The sequence below is a fragment of the Gigantopelta aegis genome, unplaced genomic scaffold (genome assembly GCF_016097555.1).
Source record: "Gigantopelta aegis isolate Gae_Host unplaced genomic scaffold, Gae_host_genome ctg5836_pilon_pilon, whole genome shotgun sequence".
Classification (NCBI taxonomy): Eukaryota; Metazoa; Mollusca; class Gastropoda; order Neomphalida; family Peltospiridae; genus Gigantopelta; species Gigantopelta aegis.
Window position 1 is genome coordinate 13814 of NW_024534668.1, and position 14494 is coordinate 28307.

The 14494-nt window shown below is 36.6% G+C and overlaps 3 pseudogenes; 2 read left to right on the forward strand and 1 right to left on the reverse strand.

Moving 5' to 3' along the window:
• Positions 1 to 1194: 1194 nt before the first annotated feature.
• On the forward strand, positions 1195 to 6497 carry LOC121366465 (annotated as a pseudogene).
• Positions 6498 to 6651: 154 nt separating this feature from the next.
• Positions 6652 to 11039, forward strand: LOC121366466 (annotated as a pseudogene).
• Positions 11040 to 11218: 179 nt separating this feature from the next.
• On the reverse strand, positions 11219 to 12390 carry LOC121366467 (annotated as a pseudogene).
• Positions 12391 to 14494: the final 2104 nt, after the last annotated feature.

Consider the following 14494-nt stretch of genomic DNA (forward strand, 5'->3'; position numbering starts at 1 on the left):
CAACGACATTATATTTTCTCAGCATGCAATCCAATTAGCAACAAAATTATTGTTTAGTCTCTTGCCTGAATTTAAATATTAAAAGAGCATGCCTCAGTCATACATGATATCACGTATATTAATATGTGGAGGTTATTATTTGTACAACATGTAATGCATTTTACAGTATACCATAGTAGATTAGAAATTATATCTTGACTAATTGTATACTTTTTAATTAAAGACTACAAACAGCTATATATATATATATATATATATATATATATATATTATATATATTGATTTCATTTTTAAATGTTTTTATTACTTGTATATTAAATACCTAAAGAAACACTGAAGTATAGGTATCCATGCAAAATCCTACACAAGCATCCACTAAACTATACTAATGTATCACATTTTTTTAATTACATTCCAGACCACTACTATATATATCGCTTGAATTTTAAAATGCTTATAATAATATAATATATATACATCAGTATGAGAAATACAATTGAATCATACTTAGCTTAAGAACAGTACTTTGCAGTAGCACAAATCAATAAAGAGATCGCAGCATTCTCATTACAGTGGCGTAGAGCTATATAGCGACAGTACAGCCATGGCCGCTACACTTTTTTCATAGTTATTAATATTCATAAACTATAATAGTTTTAATAGTTTCATCTGATGTTTATTATTAATTATTATTCATTATTAATAATTAATAATGAATAACAATTATTTAACTACTCTAGTTCTTCCTTTCTTCTCACTTCATTGAATCTAAGCCACATGCATGCAATGGCAGTCGCTGGTATAGTGTAGATCTTTGCCTAACCAACCACACCAACCTCTTATTTTTCCCATTTCCAAAAAGGGAATTTGGGGGAAAAGTGGTTTGTAAGAGAAGCTTCCAAGTTTTGTGGTTTAGTAAATGGTCTTGGTTGAAGATGAAGAAATGTTGTGTTATGCTATACTTGTGCTCATGCCTATTCAGTGGAAAATTTTTCACTTAAAGATAATTAATCAAGGTTTAATTAATCTGTTCCACCCTTGCTTCCTACACCTTTGTATTACCATAAATGGCGAAGATAACCATAATAATACCTATATTATAATCAGTTAGCCCTTATGTACTGCGCATGCGCAGTTTTTCCACGTGGTGTGTGGTCTTTTAATGTTGCAATCTGCTACAAACAATTAGTAGAGATGTGTGACCAAAGTACAGATCAATATAACTTCCCAAAAGAAGAAGAAAACCATTCTAGAGCTATGGAAAAAGCTAGATGCTTTCCAAACATCGTTAAAACAGTCTAAAGACAGGCCTAGATATACTTTTTATGATGGACCTCCATTTGCCACTGGTCTACCTCACTATGGTCATATTTTAGCAGGAACTATTAAGTAATCAAACTTTCCTATAAATTAGTAATACTAGACCTGTATTTTTATAGATGTCGTTACAAGATATGCTCACCAGAGTGGATTTTTTGTTGAACGAAGGTTTGGCTGGGATTGTCATGGTCTACCAGTGGAATATGAAATTGACAAAACTCTAGGAATCAAGGTATATGGTTTCCATAGCAACAAGCTCCTCCCTATGATGACTACTAACTACCTGATATAATTGTGGAGGTTTATTTTGCTGATTTAATGAGTCTGAGGGGAGCTCCTATAATCTTACCTGTTATATGTACTTGTATTAGGGTCCAGAGGATGTAGCTAAATGGGTGTGGCTAAGTACAATGCTGAGTGTCCAAGATTGTTATGAGATACTCACAACAATGGGAGGTAAGGTTGTTTAATGATTATTATAATCATAGGGGTTGTGTTAAATGTATGAAATAGTCACTAGAATGGGCCCATGGATTTGATTTTTAAGAATGACTACAAGACAATGTATCCCTGGTTCATGGGAGCATCTGGTCAGTCCTATTGTAAACTGGTTTAATAAGATTAACCTGTTATTTGTGTGGTATTCCGACAGATGTACGATAAAGGATTAGTGTATAGAGGATATAAAGTTATGCCATTTTCACCAGGCTGTCATACTCCTCTTTCTAACTTTGAGCTGGACCAAATTACAAAGATGTCAATGACCCAGCCAGTAAGTTAAATGTGAATGACATGTACTTAACAAGCACACATAACACTTGCTTTTCTATGGCATTTATATATATCCTGTAGCTACTAATGGTAAGTCATTATTTGTTTCTTTCTAGTTATTGTCATTTCCCCCTTGATGAGGACCCCCTCTGTCAGTATGATAGCTGGACCACGACTCCCTGGACTCTCCCTAGCAATCTAGGTCTCTGTGTCCACCCCTGACTTTACCTATGTCAAGGTCAAAGGTCAGTCCAGAGTATACTTTGTACATAACACTGTAATTGCAGACCTTTTTTCAGTTTTTCTTTCTATTTTCTCTAGACCATCTACTGACAGTGTCTATATTATGTTAGAAGATCGTCTTGATGCATTGTTCAAGAACCAGAGGAGTATACTGTACTGGACAAAATGACTGGGCTAGTCCTTGAAGGAAAGAAATACAAGCCGCTCTTCCCTTATTTTGAGCACATGAAATCAACAGAACCTGATCAGGAGCTTTTAGAGTGTTAATGTAAGGGATTAAATATATCTGTGATTGTATAACTAATTGTACTGATCTCTTAAGGGATACATATTTACTGCTGAGAGTGGTACTGGTATTGTTCATCAAGCTCCTGGGTTTGGTGAAGATGATTTTCGAGTCTGTCTTCATTATGAAGTGTTCAAGAAAGGAGAAGCTGTTGTATGTCCTGTTGATGCATCAGGACGTTTTAACACCTGAAGTGGCTGACTTTAGTGGACAATATGTAAAGTAAGAGAGAGTAGTATATTAAATCTTTTGTTATAAATGATTTCTACTATTACTATGCAATGCTTTAAATAATCCATTTTTCTATATTAGTTATGTCACACATGTGTATCATTGCATTTAATGTAATGTAATTACAACATTATCTTACTAACTGTATGTGTAATTATAGTTGTAACTTTATATTCAATATTAGGATGCTGATAAGAATATTACTAAAATGTTGAAGGCTAATGGTCGTTTAGTTCATCAAGGTACTATCAAACATAGCTACCCTTTCTGTTGGAGTACAACTGATGTATTATATCAGGTCTATTTTACATGCTACCATAGATCAGAGACTCCATTGATCTATAAAGCTGTCCCCTCTTGGTTTGTGTAGAGTAGAAACTCTAGAGAGAGTTGCTACATAACAATCAGAAATGTTACTGGTAAGTGACTACTGATATTGCACTATAATATCAAATGTTATAGGGTGCCTGAGTTTGTAAAGACAAAAGGTTCATAATTGGTTAAAAGATGCTCGAGATTGGGCTATTTCTAGAAATAGGTACTGGGGAACACCCATCCCTCTCTGGTCTCTGATGACTTTGAAGAGTGTGTTTTAAATTGTGTGTTTTGTCATGTGAATGTTATATGATTTCTATGGTTGTTGCGTGGAAGTATTGATGAACTGGAGAGATTAACTGGAAAAAGAGTTAGTGATCTTCATCGAGAAGTAAGTTGTCTACCCCTCGTTTAGTTATCATTTTTTTCTTGTAGCGTTGATGACCTAACTATCCCTTCTGTCCGAGGAAAGGAGTTCTGCGAAGAGTACCTGAAGTCTTTGACTGCTGGTTTGAAAGTGGCAGGTATGTTTTGATATCACATGATTGTCACCTGATCTTTCACATGATTTTCAGTATGCCATATGGTCAAAGTCATTATCCATTTGAGAACAGAAAGCATTTGAGAACAACTTTCCGGCTGACTTTATTGCTGAGGTATTGATCAGACAAGAGGATGGTTTTATACACTTTTAGTGGTCCTCTACCGCTCTATTTAATGAGCCTCCTTATAAGAATCTTATCATCAATGGATTATACTAACTTGCTGCGTAAGACAGTCCTTTCATAAAGTGTCTTTTTAATGCCCTCTTTTATTTAGAAATGGTCAAAAAATGAGTAAACGACTCAAAAATTATCCTGATCCAGTGGATGTGGTAAACAAATTGGGGTGCTGATGCTCTTAGGTGGGTGTGGCAGTGGGTGTGATTATTGGTTTATATTATTGTTATTACCAGGTTGTACCTTATTAACTCTCCTGTTTGTGAGAGCCGAACCCTTAAAGTTTCAAGAAAATGCGTCAAGGATATCTTGAAGGATGTTCTTACCTTGGTTTAATGCATACAGATTTCTCATTCAAATGTTATTAGATTAGAGAAGGTATAGGGAGAAAAAAAGGATTGTATGTGATTGTATTATAGGAAGAGGGTGTGGGCTTTCCATCACAATCAAAATTTTGTTCCCACTAACACAATGGACTGTTGGATTCTCTCATTTACTCAATCTCTCATTCTCTTTTGTCAAGGAAGAGATGAAAGTGAATTACATAAACTTGTATCTATATGTTTTAATTTTGATATTTTGTAGTGTATCGATTGTATACTGTTTGTACCTCGACTGGTACGATTATTGATCAGTTGACAAACTGGTATGTCCGGTTTAACAGGAAAAGGATCAAGGTTACTACTGATAAAGACTAATAGTAGTTTTTTATTGTCTAGTTAGTAATAGTCCATAACTTAGCTATATTGTTAGTAGAATTATCTACTGAAACTTGGCCCTATATAAATGTCCAGATAGGAAACTGATTGCATATTACCATGGCAACCAGTGCTGACTCCTGGAACAAATCAATTTTATTTGACATTATATTACTTGCTACATACCATTGCTAAATTTAACATTGCTTCCTCTCTCTCCTCCCTCTCTCCTCCCTCCAGGGTGAACTTGGTCAAGAGGAGTGTATTCAATCTCTAGAGACATTATTTACTGTTCTCTATTGTATGGCTAGAATGATGGCTCCATTTACACCATTTCTCACAGAACCCATGTTCCAAAATTTACGTCATCTGTTACCATGGAAACTGGATGACACCAATGCCAGTTTGCACTACATTATGTTACCCAAACCTAGGTAAAGGGGAGGGTAGGAGGTGTGGCCTAGTTTGCCACAAGGACCTTCACACAAGGTGAATTGTCCTTTCCAAGCTGGGCCTAAATTTAACCTCCAGATAGGAAACTGATTGCACATTGTCATGCAACCAGTGCTGACTCCTGGAAACATTCAATCCACACACTAAGTGTTACTCAAGTCATTTGGTTTTTTAAACTTGTTTATCTTGTTTTGCAGGGGAAGATCTTATTAACAAGGATATTGAAGACAGTGTATCATACATGCAGTCAGTCATTGACTTGGGACGCTACATTAGGGAATTTAAAGTCATCCCTGTCAAAGTATGAGAAAAAATCACTATTTGTTTAAATTGTTCCTTTTTAGTTTCCTCTTCCAGAAGTAGTAGTAGTACATCGTAATCCAGCTTGTCGCCAGCAGGTGTTATCAATGAGAAATTATGTGTTAGAAGAGTAAATGTTAAAGAATTGACTCTAGCTGAAGATGATAGTCAATATGGCGTCAAGTTAACAGCTGAACCTGATAATGATAGACTTGGAAAGAGATTCAAAGGAGAATTTAAGAACATTGCCCCTGCCATTAAAGGTAACTTCTAATCATTATAATTTTTTGTCATATCTTTCTATTCTTTGTTTTAGCTCTCAAAGATGCTGAATTGAGAGTGTTTCAGGAAACGGAGAAATTACAGTAGAAGGTCATCTTTTAACTCAAGAGGACCTACATGTACACAATACTAATATGTACTACTGTATTTATTGCTTGTTATAGTTATCCTATCTTGTTGATGCTACACTGTCCAAGTACCATGCTCATGCCGATCGAGATTTTCTAGTACTCTTGGACGTCACTCCATCTCAGGAAATGTTGGATGAGGGTGTGGCTAGAGAGGTGATCAATAAAATACAGAAATTGAGAAAGAAGGTATGCTTTGTTTTTTTTTTTCTATTTATATAAATAATACTTATATTTCTTTTTAGCTGGACTTCAACCATCTGATCAAGTTGATGTATTGTATGAAGTTACTGGGAGTGAAGAAAGTGTGGCCACTCTTACTCGTGTGATTATTGAACACAGAGAGACAATTCAGTGTACTACAAGAGGTCCTCTGTTTGAGAAGACACCAGACAGAGAACTAGAGGGACTTATTGACAAAGATAAACAAAAGGTCAGATCAACAATGTGTTCTATTTGAAAAGTAGTTTGTATAGTGGGAAAATTTAGTGAATTATAAGATATTTTGAGCAATTTAGTAAAATTTGACATCAGTTTTTCAAATTACAAAAAATCACCAAAAAAAACCCTTGCCTAATTTCTGCACTGTGATATAGTAGTACTGAGGTAGCAAATTATTAGAAGATTGTCATTATCATCAGTTTACTGCAGTCATTATATTCTACAGTCACTCTAATATTCTGTATTGCCAAGTCTCATCATTCTCCTCTTGTTCCTTTAGATGAAGGGTGTAGCTGATGTTTACCCTTAGTTTGTGGGTTGTTTACTTCCCACTGGTGGTACCTCTGGACAACCTAAATGTCGCTATATCAATCTAGAACTTGTGCCCAGGTCCACTTTAGGTGATAGTGATTTTAAAGCGTGTCTACTTCTAGAGAATCCACAAGATATTAATTATTTGACATATGACGGTCTTGTTCATGAGGTAAGTCTTGTTAAACCTTTTTAACTGCTTCAAAATACGTTTTTTAGGCTAATATTTTATTAGGTATTAAAGTTAAGAGAAAATTATATTTTATTGTCAAAATGAGAGTGCAGTTATTCAGGTTACCATGCTACTGATCTGTTAGAACTTGCTGGATCTACGTTTTTTATTAGTGAAAAAGTGGTGTGTGTTAAATTCCACCCACTTATTATTTATTAATCTTATACAGGAATTGTCTATAGTACATTGAAGTTACCGAGCTCGACTTTTAATCCTCATTGTTCTTCTAAGGACATTGAATTAAATGGGCGTGGCTACTGCCTGTACTGCTTGAGAATCCAAAGGCAATGTTCTAGTTAGTGAAAGCGAAGCTGAGGATTTAGGGCATCAACTGTTCTCCTAGAAAACCGAACTTGAATTTGTTTGTCAACGTGTCTTTCTTTTATTATCAGGTTTTATTATTATTAATAGTTATAATATTAATGATTATTATAAAGATTCATTGTTCAATCATGAATGAATTATTGGGTAACGCCCTCAAGAGAGGAGTGAACGATTGGAGCCACCACCCATTTAAAGGAGGGAAATAGGAGAGACGTTTTCAGGTATGAATTGATTGGTATTGTCCTTTACAGTACATTGTTATACTATATAAAAGCAGATTATTTTATTTATTGAAATTTCCTGCCATTTTTTAAATCTATTGTAGTAAATCTTCTCAAGCACATGTTTCCTTTCTCACCTTTAATATATACTACATACAGGAAGCTCTCTCTTTCTCTCACTGATAGTCTGAATTTCGTGAATGTTTATGGTGATAGAGTTCTACTATCACAACATGTAAGTACTTCACAAATTATATAATTCAATTACTAGCATCATGTCTGCTGCTCAGTAACAACATTGTATTATTCAATAAGTCTTGTACCAGCTGAAATAAAGTCCTGTTAGAACTATTCACTCTTAATAGCAGTAACATTATTGATGTAAGAATCAGTTTGTCAAAGAAAGTGCTATATTAAATCCAAAAGCATATGTTATTGATATCTTAATACTAATGAAAATAGAAACAAAAAACCTATTATCTCTGGGGTATTTTAGAATCCTTTAATTGATGTTCTTTTTCTTTCTTTATAGATAGTATATATTAGAACAATGTTCAAATTAGCACAAGTTACTACTAACTACACATGTGTAGTCCGCTCGCAACTCAACAATTTTCTCACTTAAACCGTCACTATTGTGGGACAATCAGACGACCCTCAATACGACAGTTATGTACCAAAAGCTACTCCTGAAGCCACACCTCCTCCTAAAGGTATCCCCTATAATCGACTGACTCTAGGTGTCCTAAGGAGTCTTTCCCAAATGAACGTCGTGTAGCTCTTAACCCTGCTGTAGTACAAACACATTACTAAAGCTGGATTCAATGTTTTAGTGGAAGATGGTGCTGGAGCTGAGGCCAATTCTCTAATGCTGAGTATGAGTCCTCAGGAGCTAGTATCAAGAGTCGGAATGAGGTTTTTAGGTCAGACATTGTCCTTAAAGTTCGTGCTCCCTCTATGGAGGAGATTCAGTTATTAAAGGAGAAAGCTAATCTTGTGAGTTTTCTCTACCCTGCTCAGAAACAAAGATATTATTGATAAGTTAGCTGAGAAAAAGATTACAACTTTAGCTATGGATTGTGTACCTCGTATTAGTAGAGCACAAGTATTTGATGCTCTTAGTTCAATGGCTAACATTGCTGGATACAAAAGGTGTCGTTGAAGCTGCCAATAACTTTGGTCGTTTCTTCACAGGTCAGATTACAGCTGCTGGCAAAGTTCCTCCTGCTAAAGTTTTAGTTATTGGTGGAGGCGTGGCTGGATTATCAGCTATTGGTACAGCAAAGAGTATGGGTGCTGTAGTGAGGGCTTTTGATACGAGGGAAGCAGTACGAGAACAAGTACAATCCTGGGGGCAGAATTTCTGGAAGTGCATGTGAAGGAATCTGGTGAAGGGACCGGAGGATATGCTAAGGAGATGTCCAAAGAATTATTGAAGCAGAAATGGCATTGTTTGCTAAACAATGTAAAGAAATTGATATATTAATCTCAACTGCCCTCATTCCTGGAAAACCAGCCCCCAAAACTTATCTCACAGGAAATGGTAGAGAGCATGAAAGAGGGATCTGTTGTTGTTGACTTGGCAGCTGAAGCAGGCGGTAATGTAGCTACACTCGTCCTGGAGAGCTGTACAACTATAAGGGTGTCACTCACATTGGTTATACTGATCTACCAAGTCGCCTGCCCACACAAGCCAGTACTCTTTATGCCAAAACATCTCCAAGTTTCTCCTCTCCATTGGAGAAAAGGGTTATTTTGACATCAACTTAGAAGACGAAGTTGTACGAGGTGCTATTATTCTTCAAGAGGGAAATCTTCTCTGGCCGGCACCCCTCCCAAGGAACTGTCATCTCCACACCTATTCCAGTTGTCAAAGCCGAAGTTGTTCCTGAAGAACTGAATCCTTTTAATGTGACAATGAAGAAATCGCTTGTCTACACTGCTGGATTGAGTGGTTTACTGGGCTGGCTGTCATCTCACCTAACCCTGCCTTCAACACCATGGTAACCACCTTTACCCTCTCCTCATTGTGGGTTATCACACAGTCTGGGGTGTGACACCTGCACTTCATTCTCCGCTAATGTCTGTCACAAATGCCATTTCTGGTATCACAGCTGTTGGTGGCCTCCTCTGTATGTCCGGTGGATTCTTACCAGGTACAACTCCAGCAGCCTTAGCAACTGTTGCTACATTCATCTCTTCTATTAACATCTCGGAGGGTTCTTAATCACACAGCGTATGTTGGACATGTTCCGTCGTCCTGATGATCCTCCTGAATACAATTATCTCTATGTTATTCCAGGGGCTGCCTTCATTACAGGGTACATGGTAGTCACATATATGGTTTGCCAGATATTCAACAGATGGGTTATTTAGCTGCATCACTCTGCTGTGTCGGAGCACTCAGTGGCCTCTCCTCTCAGACCACTTCCGTCAGGGTAATGCATTAGGTATTATTGGTGTCTCCACTGGTAATGTTAGCAACACTTGCTGGAATAGGGGCTTCACCTCAATTAATGACTCAAATGCTTAGTTCAATTGGAGTGGGTGGAGTCATTGGAACTATTATTGCTCGTCGTATGGCTATCACTGATCTTCCTCAATTGGTAGCTGCTTTCCATTCTTTTGTTGGCCTAGCAGCTGTACTGACATGTATGGCCACTTACATGAGCGAATATACTCACCTTGCGACTGATCCCAGTGGTGCAGTCACTAAAGCTGCTCTCTTCTTGGGTAACTATATTGGAGGTGTCACCTTTACTGGGTCTCTTGTTGCCTTTGGTAAAATTACAAGGGTTGTTAAAGTCAGACCCTTACAAATTGCCTGCTCTAATTTATGTTAATATGGGTATGATGTTAGCTAATGTTGGTGCTATGGGTTATTACATGATGAATCCAGGTTTTACGTGGGGACATGGCTTGTCTCTCAACCACAGCTGCTCTCTCGTCTGCTATGGGTATCACTTTGACATCGGCTATTGGTGGAGCTGATATGCCTGTGGTAATCACTGTTTTAACAGCTACAGTGGATGGGCTTTGTGTGCTGAAGGATTTATGTTAAATAACAATCTCATGACTATCGTGGGTGCTCTCATTGGTTCTTTGGTGCTATCCTCTCCTACATTATGTGTAAAGCTATGAACCGCTCTCTTGCCAATGTCATCTTTGGAGGATATGGTACTCTATCCCACCCTTGGTGGAAAACCTATGGAGATCACTGGTACTCATACTGAAGTTAATGTGGATAATGCTATAGATATGATCCGTGAAGCTCAGAATATTATCATCACACCTGGTTATGGTCTCTGTGTAGCAAAAGCACAGTATCCTATTGCAGAGATGGTTGAATTACTTCGCAAAACAGGGCAAGAATGTACGGTTTGGTATTCAACCCTGTAGCTGGTCGTATGCCAGGTCAGTTAAATGTCTTGTTAGCTGAAGCCGGTGTACCTTACGATATTGTTCTGGAAATGACGAGATCAATGAGGATTTCCCTGAGACAGATCTTGTGCTAGTTATCGGAGCTAATGACACAGTCAATTCAGCAGCTCTAGAAGATCCAACTCCATTATTGCTGGTATGCCTGTCCTTCAAGTTTGGAACTCAAAGAATGTCATTGTTATGAAGCGTAGTTTTGGGGTGTGGGATATGCTGCGTAGATAAATCCTATTTTCTATAAGCAAAATACATCTATGCTTCTTGGAGATGCAAGAAAACATGTGATGCTCTTCTTGGTAAGATTCATGAAGTCTATAATAGCTGAGCACTTTGTTCTTTAGATAGATATTTTAGTTTTAGTTATTTATTGTAGACTCTTTCTAGTGCCATTTTTTTGTGAAATTAATTAATTTAGTATTTATTTATTTTTCTGTTTACAATTGTACAGTCTATACTTGCTATTTACAATTGACATGACCTATAGTACATACTAGGGTTGCATCCTCATGCACCATCCAATCGTATGACCTCTCCATTCAGTAGCGGGTTCTCAATGATGCTCTGAACCAGATGAGCATACTCGTCTGGGTCTCCAAGAACGAGGAGGGAAGGGGATAGTAGACGCTAACTGTTGTTGAACTTTCTCAGGTAGACTACTCAATAGTGGAGTCAAGAACAGACCTACAGACAATATATTGGCTTGTTGAATTATTATTCCCTACAGTGTCTAGAGTGCTGGTAATAGAATGCTGTACTTTAATGTGAATTACATTTAGGTTTTGATGTTTAAGGTTTAGGGTATAGTGTATAGTATTTAAGTATCACGTTCCATTACCAGCACTCCAGATACTGTATATTATAATACCAGTATTATTGACGACCTGGTGCTATAGTGCATACTCTTATCCCATATTGTGCCAAATCTCGTGCAATTGGTAGTGTCATGCCTACAATGGCTCCTTTTACTAGCAGAGTATGCTACTTGGCCGATTTGTCCATCAAAAGCAGCCACACTAGCTGTATTGATAATGACACCTGTATGATAGAGAGAGAGAGAGAGTAGGGGGGGGAATATCTCTGACTTGTACTGACTGTGTCTGACCTTTTTCTCCACATTGGTTCTCTGTGTTTCTCCTTCCATCATTTGTTCAGCTGCAGACGAATAACATTAAAAGTACCAATAGCATTCACATTTATAACACGTTGAAATTTATCAAGTGGATGAGATCCTTTTTAGACAATGTTTTTCATCGCAATTGCAATACCTAATATCATGACAATAATGAGGGCAGCCTCTGTATCAATATCACCATACAAACCTGCACAATTAACAACTGTGTTAAGAGGACCAAACCTCTCTCGAGTTAATCCAGTGCATTGAACATCAGCCTCTGAGGCACCTATGGAAGTTATACATATTGAAAGTGAACACATTGTAAATCGTGCATATGGAGTGTGGGTGTGGTAACAATAACTCATGTACATCAGTTGGTACAAAAGTCGTTTGTTCCTCCTATTTCTTTTTGCTACGTCTTCTCCAGGACTGCCAAGTAGATCTGCTATGACGACACGTCCTCCTTGGGGCCAATCTTGTAGCAGTAGCTTTTACCTAACCCAGAAGCACCTCCAGTTACTAAAGCAACTACTCTGGAGAGCTGACGAATCTCGGTAGCCATGATTTTTTTTGGAATTAGTCAGCCACACCTTCTATGATGCTGTGAATGATGAAGCACTAGACAGCACTTCCTCTTTTTGTCTAATTGCCTTTGGTCAGACCACAAGTCTTTCTTAGCTGCCAAGACGATTTGGGTATCATTAGAAGATCCCAGTGAGAGGAGGAAGATGTCAGACATTATCAGAAGACTTTACGGAAGATAGCTCGTCCTTATGCTGGAGGGAAAGAGAGAAATGAAGAAGAGTCTGACTGATCTGATCCTGAAATAAACAGGAGTCCACTTGGTTGTGATGGCTGTTTCCAGGGAATGATGTAATATTGATAATATCAGATTATTAAAATAGCACTATTGAAGTGCATAGATTTCCCAGAGAAAGAGCTGTATTTAATACAAAATTAATCATTAGATTTTAAATTTTAGGATCCTGGGATATAGTATTAATCTACATTTAATTAATATGTTTTCTGCTGAGAGTCTAGACATGTTATTATAGGTAAATTAAAGTACACAAATTAATTAAAGGGTCCATGGACACGCAAGCAGGAATCTCTAATTATCTTGAAAAAAAGTATCCTACTTTGTGTCAAGATGTTGTGTGTAAGTAAATAGTCATGTAGCCCTACCTATTGTATATAAACTTTTAGGAACTTTCAAACTAAAGTTAAACACAAACAAAGTGAAGTTAAAACACAACTTATAAACAACAAACAAATAGATGATTTGACTTGTCTTGCTTAAGTAGTAACAGCACTGATTGATCTCTGAGCCACACCTTTTGTGCATAATTATTGTTTACAGCAATGATCTAGAACTATCTGATTCGTGTTCATGGCCTTTTATGCTTAATAATGTTATTTTATTTCTAATGATATACAACATACTTTATTTTCCCACCTTTAGGAAGGAATGCACAACGATATAACTGTGATGAGTGTGTTGTCAGTTTCGATTTGTGTGGACATGTTATGAGAAAGGTGTGGTACTGAACATACTGAACAATTTGGGAAACTTACATACCTTCTCTCCAGAAACCAGGTTGAGGGAATTGAGTTAATTGGAATGAATCATTTGTGGTTTGTATTATTCAATAAAGAATGGACATAATATGGTTATAACTTCTAGCATATATTATAGAACTATAGTGATTATTACATGGCCTCTATGTGGATGCCCTGGACTATAGTCTTTTGCTTAGTATATCAGTTTTTCTCTCTTGCTATAGAAATAACTATGCTCTATATCGAGAAGTCAAGTCAGCAACATTAGAAGAGACACTTCTTAAATGTTTAAGTAAGTATTACATTACTTTAAGAGGATTAGTGATAATTTTTTTTGTCATATAGATGTTATGCTGAAGCGACCAGCTATTGGAGCTATGTAGCAATCTAGACAACCAATATGAATACCTAAAGTATGTGTTATATCTAACTTTGATAAAATTAGTCTGTGCGATTAATACTGGACCAACCAAAAACATCAAAGACTGTATAGCTATAATGCTAAAATGAAAGTTATAGGGACTGCTGTTTGGTCAATTACTAGATATACTACTAATTTTTATCTAAAGTTAATTCTAATACAGTAATGAAAGTTGGCATTTTGGGATAGACATTTAAGTTATGATGTTTTTGGGACTGACATTCTGGGAAGTACCATATTTTTAATAGACAGATGAGTGGATAAAGATAGGTAACAAATAATATTATAACTGGTATTATTACTACAATTATTTTCAGATTCAAAGAAGTGGAGCAGTTAGTTAAATGTTGTGCGTCAGCCTTACATCATGTGATGTCATCAAATGATCATGTAGAATGGTAACTTTATGTTCAGTAGTACGACTTGAGTGGTATATAGTGGACTATGCTTGTGCTATATTGGGAATACCAACAGTTAGTTCAGTGTTATTAGTAATAATATGACTAATCTATTACACTATATATAGGTAGGTATTACTGACTCTACTGATGAGGTAAGAGAATAAAATATTATTGTATTTATTTTATTTATTATGTTTTTTCAGGAGAACAACACAATATATCTATCATCAGACTGAATCATTGTTATAGTGGTGTTTCATATGATCATACTCTATGTTTTATAA